A 13752-nucleotide genomic window follows, 5' to 3' on the forward strand; every position below is an offset into this window, starting at 1 on the left:
GCTTGAGATTTATTTAATATTTGGGTACTTGCCAGGTACTTGTGACTTGGATTGGCCACTGTTGGAAACAGGATACTGAGCTTGATAGACCCTTGGTCTGACCCAGTATGGCATATCTTATATTCTTATGCAAATCCATAAGAAACAAAGCAGATGTTGGAAGTTAAGGACCATTTGGTCCACCCATTCTCCCCAAAAGAAACCCACCTATGGGTTAGAAGAGGCTGGGTAATTCATTTCTAACACTTCACCCATAGTGCTGCAGGAAGTGCCACAAAATCCAGCGTCTGCTGCGGCATCCCCCATTCCCTGTGGAGATGGCACAGGTTGAACTAGAAGTAGTGGCAACCTATGCATCTCTCCTCCCAAGGCTGACTGAGGGAGAGGGGCACAGGGCAAATCAACTGGGGTGAGGCCTACCTGAGGCAGATGGGGGGGGGGGGGGAGAGGTGATCCCTCCTAAGGAGGAGGAGGGGCTGCCATTATCTCTACACCGTGCTGCTGCCCTGTTGGCACTCAAGCACACTTCTGAGGTAGCAACCGAGGAGAGACAGGACATGATGGTTCTGTGACTACCAGCGCAGTGTAACAAAGCTAAAAAAAAATAATTGTCTGGAGAGAGAGACTCACTGGCTTGGCTCTAACAGAGTTTGTGTGTGGGATTTTTTTGGGGGAGGGGGTTAATGTCTGACCCATAGTCTCATCAGCAGGAAGGAAATGTAAACATGGAGGAACCCAGTCAGAACAAAAGAAAACAGATGTGAAACCCCGCTCAGAGCTTTCAGCACGCAACCATTTAAGTAAACTGCAGCAGAGAAAAAAAATGATAATGCAATGCAACTATGTAACTTGTGCCGCCAGCCCAGGAAACACAGAATGAAATTGAAAAGGTTGTCAGACCCCTTAGTGTGACGGTACTTAACTGACCATTGAATAGATTAGTCAGTTATTCAGGTAGGGGATTTGTATGTCACAGCCCCCTAAACTTCTGCTGGTAATTTTGTAAGAAATATCACAAAATATTAGAGGATTCACACTGCTAAATTATAGAGCTATGACTGACTGGTATTGGGATTTATGAGAGAAATGAAGTAGAGAACAGCCCTAGGAAGCAAACAGCTTTTCATCCTGACTAACAGACCCGGCGGCGGACAGGAGGGCGTGGACTTCATTGGCAGACTGGGAGGTGGAGACTGTTTAGATACGCCACCCCCCCACTGCTAACTCTGCCCATCAGCCCAATTGCATCTTTTCACATGGGTGAGACTTGGGATAAAGGGGGGAGGATAATAATAATACTTGAGTAAGCAGGAACATAAGAGGTCCCTTCTGTTCTATAGAGTGTTATACTGTGGGGGTCAACAACCCCAAATCGCCAAATATTAAATGTTCTTGCTACCTTGTAGAAATGTATATAGCTGTGTAGACTGAGACTATTAACCATGAGTAGATAAGTGAGCTGCTTGACATCCTATTAGCAATGTACATAGTCATGTAGAAATGTATATAATAAACCTGTATATATTTGTACATACTGCCAGCCTTGTTCACGGTCCCATTTGTTCTCCTGGGGTGAAGGGAGGGAAATCCCACCCACTAATACCTTCTTCCCCAGGTGGAGGCACCAGGCGCCAAGAATGTGAGGACCGACGGAGTCTGCCCTAGGGGGGCTTTCGCTAGGTCGCTCCTGGACCCCGTGAGCAGGGGCGGATTGGCCTATCTGGGGATTGGGCATCCCCCGTGGGCCGATCGCTCCAGTTATGTGGTCTGCCGTGCGCGGCCGTGACAGAGCCGGGCTCGGCAGACCTCATCATGTGTCCTGGGCGGCGAATACCCGGGCCGGTCCAACATCGTGAGTCTGCCGCTGCCCGCGAGGTAAGCGGTCAAAGGGAGGGTTACAGGTGGACAAAGCCCAAAGACTGGGGAGAAAAGTAACAAGCAGTTAAGCTGGAGATAGCCCGGTAAAAATGCATCCAGAACAGGAAGGAGCAGAAAGCCTTAGGATGGGGGTGGCCAACTGACATCTTGTGAATCACATGCAGCTCTGCTGCGCTTCTGTCTCTTCCCTGCAGCAAGCCTGAGGGCGGAAGTTCTAAGTTTACAACGTCTGCCATGAATTGGCTACTGAGAAGGGGAGGACTGCGGCATGCAGGAGCTGCCTGCCTTTCATGTCCACTTCCCCTCCCCAAGCTGACCATGGATTGCGCAAAAGAAAGAGAGGACCCGGCAGGCTGTCTCTGACCCCATCCCAGGGTGGCTGAAGGAGAGACCAGGTGGTTGGTGTGTGTGTGTGAGAGAGAGAGAGAGAGCCTACTTGTGTGTGAGAGAGAGAGAGAGCCTACTTATGTGTGAGAGAATGAATGTGTTTGTGTGAGGTGTTAAAGTTTGTGTGGGTGGCCCCCTCACCTCCAATTCACAGCAATCTCAGGGTGACTGGAAATCAAAAGATCCGTAGCTATGGGGAAAGGAAGATTTTTTTTTAATCCTTATTAGTTTTAATTATTGGGTGTTTGTTTCTGCTGTTTTGAAATATTTGATTGGTGTTTGGAAAATATCAAAACTATGAGTTTTTAATTATTGGATATGTTCTATTTGTTGGCAGTTTAGACATTTTTTCTTTTAATATGGTTGATATTTTATATTTCTTGTTTGCATTGTTTGATGTTTTATGAGAAATGGTGATTTTTCCATTGTTGGACTGCATAATACATTTGGGCATGTTGCGGTTTCCCGTTCAGTTTTTGTTTGCACATTTCTGTTTGTTTCATGGTCCCTTTATTCTGTTTTGGATGAGGATCTGTCTGTATTCTGCCAGCACAGTGGTGACCATCCAGCATCTCTACAGCTGCGTGCACTGGCCGAGGCCCCAGTGAGCCTTCTGGAGAGTGTGGTGCCCTGAAGGGGTGAGAAAGGGGAAGAGAGCTGCAGAAGGGTTTGCATAAAGTAAGAACTTTACATAATGCAACAAAGCTGAGGCAGGGGCCACGCACCGAGTGAGCAGTAGCACAACAGCATAATGTGTCTGTGTCAGAGTACGCGAGAGAGTATGTGTATGTGTGTCTGTCTTTGTGTGTGAGAGAGAGAGAGCTGAAGTTATCTGGATAAGTGGGCTGCTGAATATCTGGATAACTTGAGGCCAGCTGTGTTGATTGATATCTGCACAAATTTAGCAGGATAGCACTCAGTAGCTCTCTGGCTAAATGTTAGACCGTTCCTGCCATTCCTTCAGCCCCACCACTTTTTTATCTTGGTAATTTCATCTGCACAATTTTGTGCATTTACCCAGATGAAGGGGAGGGGGGGGGGATATTTTCAAAGGGGAAGAGTTATGCAGCTGTCTTCTACCTGCATTAGTCTTTTGAATATTGTCCTGGATCATCCTAAAGCTGCAATATATTCCACAGGAAGAAATCCTAGGAAAAACATGAGAAGCACCTTTGATCTATTGCCCAAACCTTAACCTTTATAAGCAAAAGACCCACATCCCTGCAGAATGGTTGCACTTTTTCTGGGCCTAGTTTTGGACTCTTCAGTTTGGTCCTAAATATTTCGCTTTGGACTCATGCGAGTGTGTGTTATACAGGGCTGACCTTAGGTGGCGCTCTGGAGCGCTGATGTGCAGCCAAGCTGACAGGAGCTTAGTGTTGGGGGTGAGAGACTCCCATGGTGGTACAGAGCCCATGGCAGATGCTCCTTTTTCCACCTCCATTCCTGGTGTTCCATCCATAAAAGAGGTGTCCCGTTACATTTTATCACATGGCCCTTTGTTTGTTTTTTTTGAGTCTCATAATTTAAGCAGCAGAATCCTGTGTCGAAATGTATCATTGGAAAGGACTTGGAGGAGGAAGTGAGAAATGGTCTTTATTTTTAATTTAAGAAGCTGCCTTCTGCCATGCAAAGCAAGTGTTACAGCTCCAGTCAAGAGGACATGGAAGAAGAATGGAATGAGAAGTTGGTTTTCTTAAAGTCTAGATTTAAAAGAAGTTCCCTGCAAAATTAATAGAGCTTACTTTCCGGGATGCACCCATGGGTCGGGAGCCTCATGAATTCCTTCACCTTCTGAAAAGTTTGTGTGACTAGGTCATCAAACCCAAACGGCAGGGGGACCTAGAGACATAGACACACATACTTAGTGCAACAGCGCCACCTAGTGAGCTACTCTAAAAATTTGTACTACAGCAATAGCACTATGCAATTGGAAGTCAGGCTTAGCAAGAGAAATTTTTATTGAAATAGATATTTACTTAGGTCCCTCTTCTTTTATTTTTTATACCCAATTTGACAACAGTATTGCGGCAGGCAGAGTCTGCTTACAGCTTTTTGGTCTCACAGTTCCCCAGACAAGAAGTGTTTTTAGCTCTGTGCATTGCAATCACTGCAACTCTGGGGATGCTTGCTCATCCCAGACAATGGTGACTGCTGCGCAGCCCGCTGGCTTAACTTATGGCAGTGCTCAGGCAGTCAGATACCACAGGCCTTACCTGGGCACAGCTGCCCTTTCTGCTCCTGTTACTGGCTGGGCCTCCCAAACTCTTCACCAATTTTTTTAATGGTTTTTCATGAGCCCTTGACTGCAAGTTGATTTGACTCTACCTCCGAGACTGGAGTTAAATTTTCTGCATTAAAAAGTACGCATCGGAGGGGCGCTGTTCGCCACGAAATGGAATGGCTGCTTGAATCCTCAGCTCCCGTTCCCCCTCACGATAAAACACTCGAAATAGTGAATTATCCGCGGTCCAGTGAGTTAAAAGTTTGAACATATTACTAGCTACAGCGGGTGGATGGCCTCTAACAAAAGAAGTGATCTCCGGAAATTTTCTTTTACGCGAACAACGATGGAGATGAAAAAATCTGGCCTTGACCCGACAGGCTGCGAAGAGGGAACTGAGCAGGAGATAGAAATGGAGGCTCCTTTACTCTCCCCACAGGCAAGCATAGGCTCAGCGTCTTCGTTGGCCGATTTACCGACTAAGGCAATCATGCGGGAATGGTTCATAGACCTACGGTCTGAACTTAAAGCCCAAAAAGAAGAGCTGTTGGCCTCTTTCTCCGAACTTCGTGAAGATTTTCTTTCGCTCGGCCACAGAGTAGATGAAATAGATTTGAGAGTTGACGAGCAGGACTCCTCGATAAAAGAACTTGTTCTTCAAGCCACATACACCAAAGCGGAGATAGCGTCGATAGCCGACAAGATCGAAGACCTAGAGAATAGGTCGCGATGCTATAACATTCGGCTTAGAGGAATCCCTGTGCCTCCTGCATATGCAGACAGTATGGCCACGGCGCGCGATTTTTGCTCTTACCTGCTTCTACAGTCTTCAACGAGCTCCGGGCCTATTGAAAACGCGGATGCAGAGATGGGCCGGCATCGATCGTCTCTTACGATCGAAAGAGCGCACCGTGCTTTAGGGAGCAGAAGAGATAAAGCAAGAGGTATTGTCTTAAATTTCTCACAAATTTCTCACAAAAAGAGCAAATTCTGGCCATAGCCCGCAAAAAGCGCTTTTGGGCTTGGAATGACGCCGAGGTCGCGGTGTTTCAAGATTTGGCGGCTATTACCCTCAAAAAGAGGTACGACCTAAGGTCAGCAACGGATGCACTTCGACAAGCTGAAATAAGATATCGTTGGAATTTTCCATTTGCCTTAACTTTTCAGCACGAAGGCAAAACGCATCGAATAAAAAACATGGCGGACGCTGCGGTATCATTTCAGGAAGCTGGGCTAAAATTGACATTACCGGAGCAATCCGTCTCAACGGCAAAGCCTCGACTCACCTCCTCTATGAAATGGCAGAAGATTGACGGAAGTAGGAGACGTCCCAAAAATCGATTGGGCCTCAACCAAGGAGATTCGGCAGAGCAGGGCTGAGCGAAGAGACTTTGCAGCGCAATGAGGAATTGCCACGTGGTTTGTCTTCTGAACTTCAGTTTAATAAGAGTTATTTGTTTGTAGTGGTTGGACTTTTACTAGAAGGGGGGTCAAATTGACATGATAATGTATTCCCTTTTGTTTTAGTGTATGCTCTATGGTTTGAGTGTTATTATTGCAATAATCTTATATAATCGTTTTGATCAGGAGGGGGGGGGGGGAAATTTTGTTTTGTTGGTGTGCTCTCCATATGTTGATCCGAAGTCAGAGAGAGACGGATCGGATCGGGAACTTGGGTTGGATTTACCTTCTTGGATGTGGGGAGATGTGGGTAGGGAATTTTCAAGGTAATATATATGTTAGGGCTGGTCCTTTTAGGCAAAGGAATCTTTCATTTAGGTGCATAATACTTTTTCTCACCACAGTTGCTGGCTCAAGGTTATTACTTCTTAGCTGCTCAATAAGTCCTACAACAGGGAAAAATGTCTATTAAAATTGCTTCTTTAAATGTTAAAGGGCTAAATTGTTATAGAAAGCGCTACTTGCTCCAGAAAGACTTAGGCAGGATGCATATAAGCATTGCATTTTTGCAAGAGACACACATAAAGAGAAAACATGAGCGGTTGGTGAATCTGAGGGGGTACCCTCACAAATTCCTAGCAGCAGCGAGTAAACATTGTAAATATGCAGGAACAGGGATCTTAATCTCTTCTCTATTAACATTTGATGTCATTGAGATTCTTAAGGATGAGCACGGTCGATATGTTTTTCTTAAAATCAGAATGGGTGGAGCTATATATTCTTTCATGTCCATTTATGCCCCTAATCATGATCAGTCTTCCTTTTTCAGCAAAATCCATAATATATTAGAAGAACATGGAGAAGGGTTTATTATTTGGGGGGGGATTTTAACATTATTCTTAACAATGACAGACACATCCCGCATACGGTCACAAAGCTTGCCTCCTTTGAATCATAAGGTCAGACGGGTGTTGTCATCTATTATGCGGAAAAGTCATTTGTCGGATGTGTGGCACCACCATAATCCTACCTCTAGGTCCTATACGTTTTATTCTAAACCTCATAACTCGTACTCCCGTATTGATTTTATTTTGGCTGATGTTTGTATGCTGATGAAAACAACTCGGAGCGAGATTGAACCTATAACATGGTCCGACCATGGTATGGTATGGATGACTTTTGCATTAAAATCAGGTCAGGGGGGTCAAACCTTCTGGAGACTTAACACGTCCTTGCTGCAGAAGGCAAGCTTTGTGCATAGTCTATCCAAAGGTTTAAAAGAATACTATCAACACAATCGCCAACCAGAGACCACAGTCAGTTGCTTGTGGGAGTGCTCTAAAGCTGTGGTACGTGGGCTCTGTGTAGCGCGTGCAGCGGCTCTAAAAAGGGAAAGGGAGCGGGAGAGGCATACCTTATTACTCAGCATAGATAAGTTAGCAAAACAACACTTCCTCTCTCAATCTGATCAGGTTTACCGACAACTCTCTGAGGCTCGCTTGAAGCTTAAAGTATTGGATGATGCCCAATTGGCTTACAATTTAGAGAGATCTAAACAAAAATACTATGAGGGCACTAACAAAGTGGGCAAGTTATTGGCAAAGCAGTTGAAGGAACAAACCGTTCAGAGTATAATTTCCAAAATCAAAGACTCCAATGATAAGATTACATTGGACCCTAAAGAAATTAGGAAATGTTTCTCAGACTTTTATGCCAACCTGTATAAAACTGATGCCCAAATTGAAGATCAAGATATTATTGATTATTTACATACAGTGGAAATCCCTCAGTTATCGGCACTACAGCAAAAGGCTCTGGACGAACCTATATCAGAGGAGGAGGTATCTTTAGTGATACAATCCTTAAAAAATAACAAGTCCCCAGGTTTGGATGGGCTGGCAGGCGAATATTATAAGAAACTTTCTGACAGCGTAGTTCCACTATTGACAGAATTTTTCAATGCTATAAGAGAGGGAGAACAGTTGGTAGCTCAGTCCAATACTGCAGGCATCACTATCTTACCAAAACCAGGTAGAGATCCTTCACTTTGCAGCTCTTATCGACCAATCTCCTTAATAAACCAGGATTTAAAAATACTGGCTCGTATTTTGGCGTTGAGACTTAATAAGCATTTGCCAGGCCTGGTGCATTCAGACCAAGTGGGTTTTGTACCTCAGCGTATGGCTGCGGACAATGTGAGGAAGATACTAGACCTCATATGGTGGGTAAAGAGGGAAAATATTCCAAATGTTCTCCTCTCAATTGACGCCGAAAAGGCATTTGACATGGTCCACTGGTCTTTTTTGTTTCATACGCTGTCTAAAATGAATTTTGGCCCATTCTTTATACAATGGCTTACTCAATTATATAATAATCCACAGGCAATGGTAAAGGTGAATGGAGGTTATGGAGAATGCTTTACTATAGGGAGGGGCACCCGGCAGGGTTGCCCCCTTTCGCCACTTTTTGCTTTGTTTTTAGAGCCTCTTACCACCAGTATTCGCAAGTCAGACACTATTAAAGGGGTAACAATGCAGGACAGTAGTTTTAAGCTTTCGTTGTTTGCGGACGATATTACGCTCACCCTAACATATCCCATGCAATCGCTCACAGGAGTAGAAAGTGAAATTGCAAATTTCAGTAGAGTAACGGGTTTTAAAGTTAACCTGGAAAAATCGGAACTACTTAATGTTAACTTATCCCCAACCGAGACTCAGCAGATCTCCGCTCGATTTCCTTTCCGATGGGCAAAGAAGGCCTTAAAATACTTGGGGGTGTATATAAATGCCAATCTTAAGGAGCTTTTTGCACTGAATTACATTCCTTTGTCTCAAAAAATAGATAGAGATCTGGATAAGTGGCATAAGGGTTATTTCTCTTGGTTTGGACGAATTGCGATCATAAAGATGAACGTTTTGCCCAGATTTCTGTACCTATTTACTACTTTACCTATTTTGTTATCGCCAGCTTACATACGTAAAACTAAAAAAAAAATATTTGACTTCATCTGGCGACGAAGGCCTCCTAGAGTGGCACGAAACGTCTTGTACCAGAGTAAAAGACTGGGTGGATTGGGCGAACCAGACTTGAATGCCTATTATGTGGCCACCCAACTGAAGGCAATTATTGATTTGGATCGTGACACCCATCTGAAACAATGGGTTGTGGCAGCTCAGATTATGATTGGTAAGATGCCAATCAGCGCTTTACCTTGGCAGCCTAGAAATACGTGGTCGTATGTAAAGTGTCTACCCTGGTCTTTAAGCACTACTCTCAAGATATGGGCTAAGTGGAAAAAGAAGATAGTTGGGGATCATCAGTACTTCTATCACTCAGCTCTTTATCATACCACAGACTTTGAGATTGGTCATACGTCCACGGCATTTAAAAAATGGCAATCCTGGGGAATATCTAATATTGGGCATCTTATGCAGGGAGGAGAAATTATGTCGTCACAAGTGACAGATAAGTACTCTCTGCCTCCAAGTGTTTACCTACAGTATGCTCAGGTACGACACTTCATTCGGGCCTTGAGTAAAACACAGAAACTTAGATTGTCTCGATCGCTATTTGAACATTATTGTGCACAAGCTGATTCACTGTCAAAGGTTGTCTCGAAGTTGTATGCGCTGATTATTTATGAGGGAGGTAGAGATCTACCTCATTTCAGGCAATGGGAAGTAGATTTGGGGGAGACTCTTAATGAATCGCAAAGAATCATTATTTATCAGAGAGCCACCAAGGGTCTCCTTTCAGCCACATTGCAGGAACACAATTATAAAATGATCTATCGTTGGCATTTGAGCCCAGACAAATTGCACAAAATGTACCCTTCCATTTCAGATCAATGTTGGAGACAGTGTGGTAAGGTAGGATCTTACCTTCATATTTGGTGGGAATGCCAATATATACAACCATTTTGGAAGTCAATCATGGACTGGCTTAGCCAAGTGTTGAAGAGGCAGATTTCACTATCCCCTGCTTCAGCACTGTTAAATGGGCCTATAGACGGTATTGACAAATTCCAACAGCGATTTAGTTTATATGTGCTGATGGCAACTCGTTTAACTATTGCACAACATTGGAAATCCGCTGTTATACCGACTCTGGGGGAGGCTCTAGTTCGGTTGCAAACACACCGCAGATTAGACTTTCTGACTGCAGTGATACATCAAAAGTTACCAGCTCACTTACAAATTTGGAAACCACTGAAGGGACACAACTGAGGTCGTCCAGATAGGAAGTCTTAGATAGTAGTATCTTTCTTTTGACCCATTGGACCCTTGGGGTTTGTGGCATTCTGTTTTGCATATTAGAATGCATGAGCTTTCTAGGCATATCTGATTTATTGATATTTTGCATAGATTTATATGTATTTCTATCCTAATGATTATCTTTTATAACCTCTGAGTACTGAGATTTATTTTGCTTAACTATATCAAAGAGCGTATATAACAACATACGTAATATGTAATCTGTCATTATGACAGCAGTGGGGGGCGAAAGTGGCCCTATGGGGATCGTAACTTTCCTTATCAATGTCAACCAGTTTCTATTAATTGGTCATCACATCTTCACCATATCTAAGCCTAAGTATAGTTAGGTTGGAAGGAATAGGGGAGGGGAGGGGGGTATTGGGAATTTGGATGAATGCCTGTAAGTTATGGCAGTGATCTGGATGTTATTTTGATATTATGGCGATGTTTGGTGTTACTACACAAAGTGCACTTATTGTAAGATGTATAGATTTCGTTTATATCACTGTAACTGTTCCATTGCTTTGTATATGAAAACTCTGTTATTGGCATTTGAAAACTAATAAAAAGTAAATTACAAATGCTTTACTGCATTGGGGGTAATAGCTAATGTCCTCATCTACACGCAATTACCATTTGACGGGCACTATCGGGTTTGCCTTTGTTAGGGCACATGTTTTGGATGCGCTGATCTTAACTGTATCCGGTGGTAGTCTAGCACATCCAAAATGTGCATCCAACCACATGTAAAGCTGTGCGCTAGGCTGGGCACACTTTATTGCATGGGCCCCTAGAGAAGCTAGGAGCCTGTGTCTGTGCCTGCAGCACGAGAAGCAACAGGAAGCAGAGGAGGGGCAGAACAGCACAGCAGCAGTGGCTGCAGTGGCTGCAAAGTGGAAGGGGCATATGTGCTCCTGCCCAGGTTTACAAAATAGCCACTGAGGTTTGGTCAGGGCTGCCAGAGGCAGAGTCTTTCCGAGAATAACAGAGCAGCAAACCACAGGCTGCTACATGGGGTTAGAAAGGAATGCACAGGAACAAGAGAGCAGGAAATGTGAGCATAACAGACTATCCTAGCAGGAGTGTGGGAGACCCGCAAAAGCAGGCGTCTCCCTCTGAATGCAAGAGACTTGACAGGTCTGAAAACCTGATATTATACTTTCCCGAACTTGTAACTGTGATTGACTGTTATTTGCAGTTTTTGCCTTCTTTTCTTCCCCTTTTATTTTAACTAATGTGTATATTATTTTGGCAACGCATGCAAAATCGTCATGACAAGGAAGTTCTCTGAATCTGAGAAGCACCAGATCTTATTCAAACAGGAAGCTCCCCTCCCTTATTGAGGCAGATTGCAGGCCATGGACTAGGCTGACTGACTGCAGGCAGGGGTCCAAGGGGTGAGTGGGGAGAGGAAATCACTCGTAGGCTGATACAGAAAGGTGCTTTCAGCCGAACACCCCTTTCTGCCTGCACTTCGACGCACATTTTCTGCGTGAAAGACTTACTGCCAATGCAGCAAGGAGTTTTGTGAGCAGAAAATGTGTGTTTCTAAATCAGAGTACTGAAGTGCTTAGAACATTGGCATGGAAATCCCATGGTAATGAAGACATTAAGCAGTACCCCCTCAGTGCAGAGAGGTGTGCTGGCCCTAACCCAGGTCCTGTTAATGCTGGAAACTTTACTCCTGGTCAGAAGTGAAGTCATGTTTCCAGGGCTGCTGTGCTGGCCTCAGATAGCAAGGACAAGTCAAATGTTTTTTCTGCTGGCCAAAAGCAAACAGAAAAAAAAAAATCGTATCCAGCTATCTGGCTAATACGAAAAACTTCTTTTCCCAGTAATTTCAGGAATACCCCTCTCCCCTTCCTGAGTTAAAATGTGCATTTAGCCTCTGATGAACACATTTTGTAGTCAGCATGCTGCTTTTTTTTTTTAAACTCCCAATGCATTAGCATAGCATTAGCTTACTGCATGGGAGAGTTTTAAAAAAAATGTAATTTGTGTGTTAAAACTGCGCTGGAATCCAGCGCACAGTTTCTTAGTGCGCAGATCATTGCATAGGCCTATCAGGAAGTGGGCAGATGAGCAGGGTTGTTAATTCAAAACTCACAATTAAGTTCTTCCTTTGTCTGTGCTGCTGCTGCATATAAGGTGAATCAGTGATGTAAGATATCATAGTGTTGCATTTCATGGATTTATTGATTGTATATTGTACTGTAAGATTACTAGCTATTTCTAGCAGCGGTAACATGGGATAGTACTTTAGGTACTTCCCAGGTTCTTATGACCTGGATTGGCCTCTGTTGGAAACAGGATGCTGGGCTTGATGGACCCTTGATCTGACCCAGTATGGCATGTTCTTATGTTCTTACTGTAAAAAGACTAAAAGTATATATCTGGCAACACTGCTGGCCTGTAAAGGGAAGGGGCAAGTGCAGCTTCTGGGGTGGTCACGTTATTGCAGCACTGCTGACATTTGCATACCCATAATGCTTTGCAAAAAAAGTGCTTTATTATACACTTATTAAATGCCTGTGGTGATTTATAATTGATCCATTATAGTTTTTACTTGAATATACAATGTTAAATTATGGTTTTGATTTTATCCTAAAGTACATGGTTGTATATTGTCTTTTTATATTACTTGCTGTAATATGTCTGGACATTGCTTTTTATGTCATGCACTGTCTGCGATGTTGTAAGTTATCTCTGGTTTCTCTTCAAATCGAACAAATCTTTCGCCTTTTACTAAAGATTTCCGTGGAGAGGAACATTAACGAGTTTCACTCAATTTTTGAAAGTCCTACTTATAGTGGGACTAATAAATGTGTTTAAAAAATAGAGCTTACTTTTCACTGAACTGTTATCATTACATCTTAGGTGTTTTGATAATTAAAGTCTCTTATTTTGTCTATGGTGTAGGATGACTTTGATTGTAAACTCAGCACCCCTTGTTTATTATCAGGCCGATACAGTAAAGTCCGCGGATGCGGTGCGATTCTGTATTTAAGCCGCGTCCCTATTGCCGGCGTCTGTTCTTGAGCCCACTGACAGCCACGGGCTCGGAAACCGGATGCCGGCAAAATTGAGTGTCTGGTTTTCGGCCTGACAGCCGCGGGCCGAATTCAGATTTTTTTTTTTTTTCTCTCTTCGGGACCTCCGACTTAATATCGCCATGATATTAAGTCGGAGGGTGCACAGAAAAGCAGTAAACTTTCCCGGTGCCGGAAGAAATTAGTGCCGACCGGTCGGCGCTAATTTCTGAAAGTAAAATGTGCGGCTTGGCTGCACATTTTACTTTCTGTATCCCGCGCGCGCATTTGCATGTTAAGGGCGCTATTAGGTGCCGCGGGTTGGACGCGCGTTTTCCTCCCCTTACTGAATAAGGGGTAAGGAAAAACGCGCGTCGAAGAGGAGGCACTGTACTGTATCGGCCTGACAGTAATAAAATATAACCTGAGCCTGAACAACCAATTAACATGTATAGCACCCTCCCCTCCCATGCCACCACATCCCAGTGGCAGACAGAGTTAAACTGTCCTCCAATATTTCTTACCCCACCTGCTCATGGCTGATTACACAAGTCCCACCCCCACTTGCCCCCCTTTA

General features: G+C 44.0%; 1 non-coding gene across 1 annotated transcript; it reads left to right on the top strand.

Moving 5' to 3' along the window:
- The first annotated feature begins 12847 nt into the window (after positions 1 to 12847).
- On the top strand, positions 12848 to 12963 carry LOC115077128. Its single transcript, XR_003852957.1, has one exon. It is a non-coding gene; the product is annotated as a U5 spliceosomal RNA (small nuclear RNA).
- Positions 12964 to 13752: the final 789 nt, after the last annotated feature.

The sequence above is a fragment of the Rhinatrema bivittatum genome, chromosome 15, assembly GCF_901001135.1.
Source record: "Rhinatrema bivittatum chromosome 15, aRhiBiv1.1, whole genome shotgun sequence".
Classification (NCBI taxonomy): domain Eukaryota; kingdom Metazoa; phylum Chordata; class Amphibia; order Gymnophiona; family Rhinatrematidae; genus Rhinatrema; species Rhinatrema bivittatum.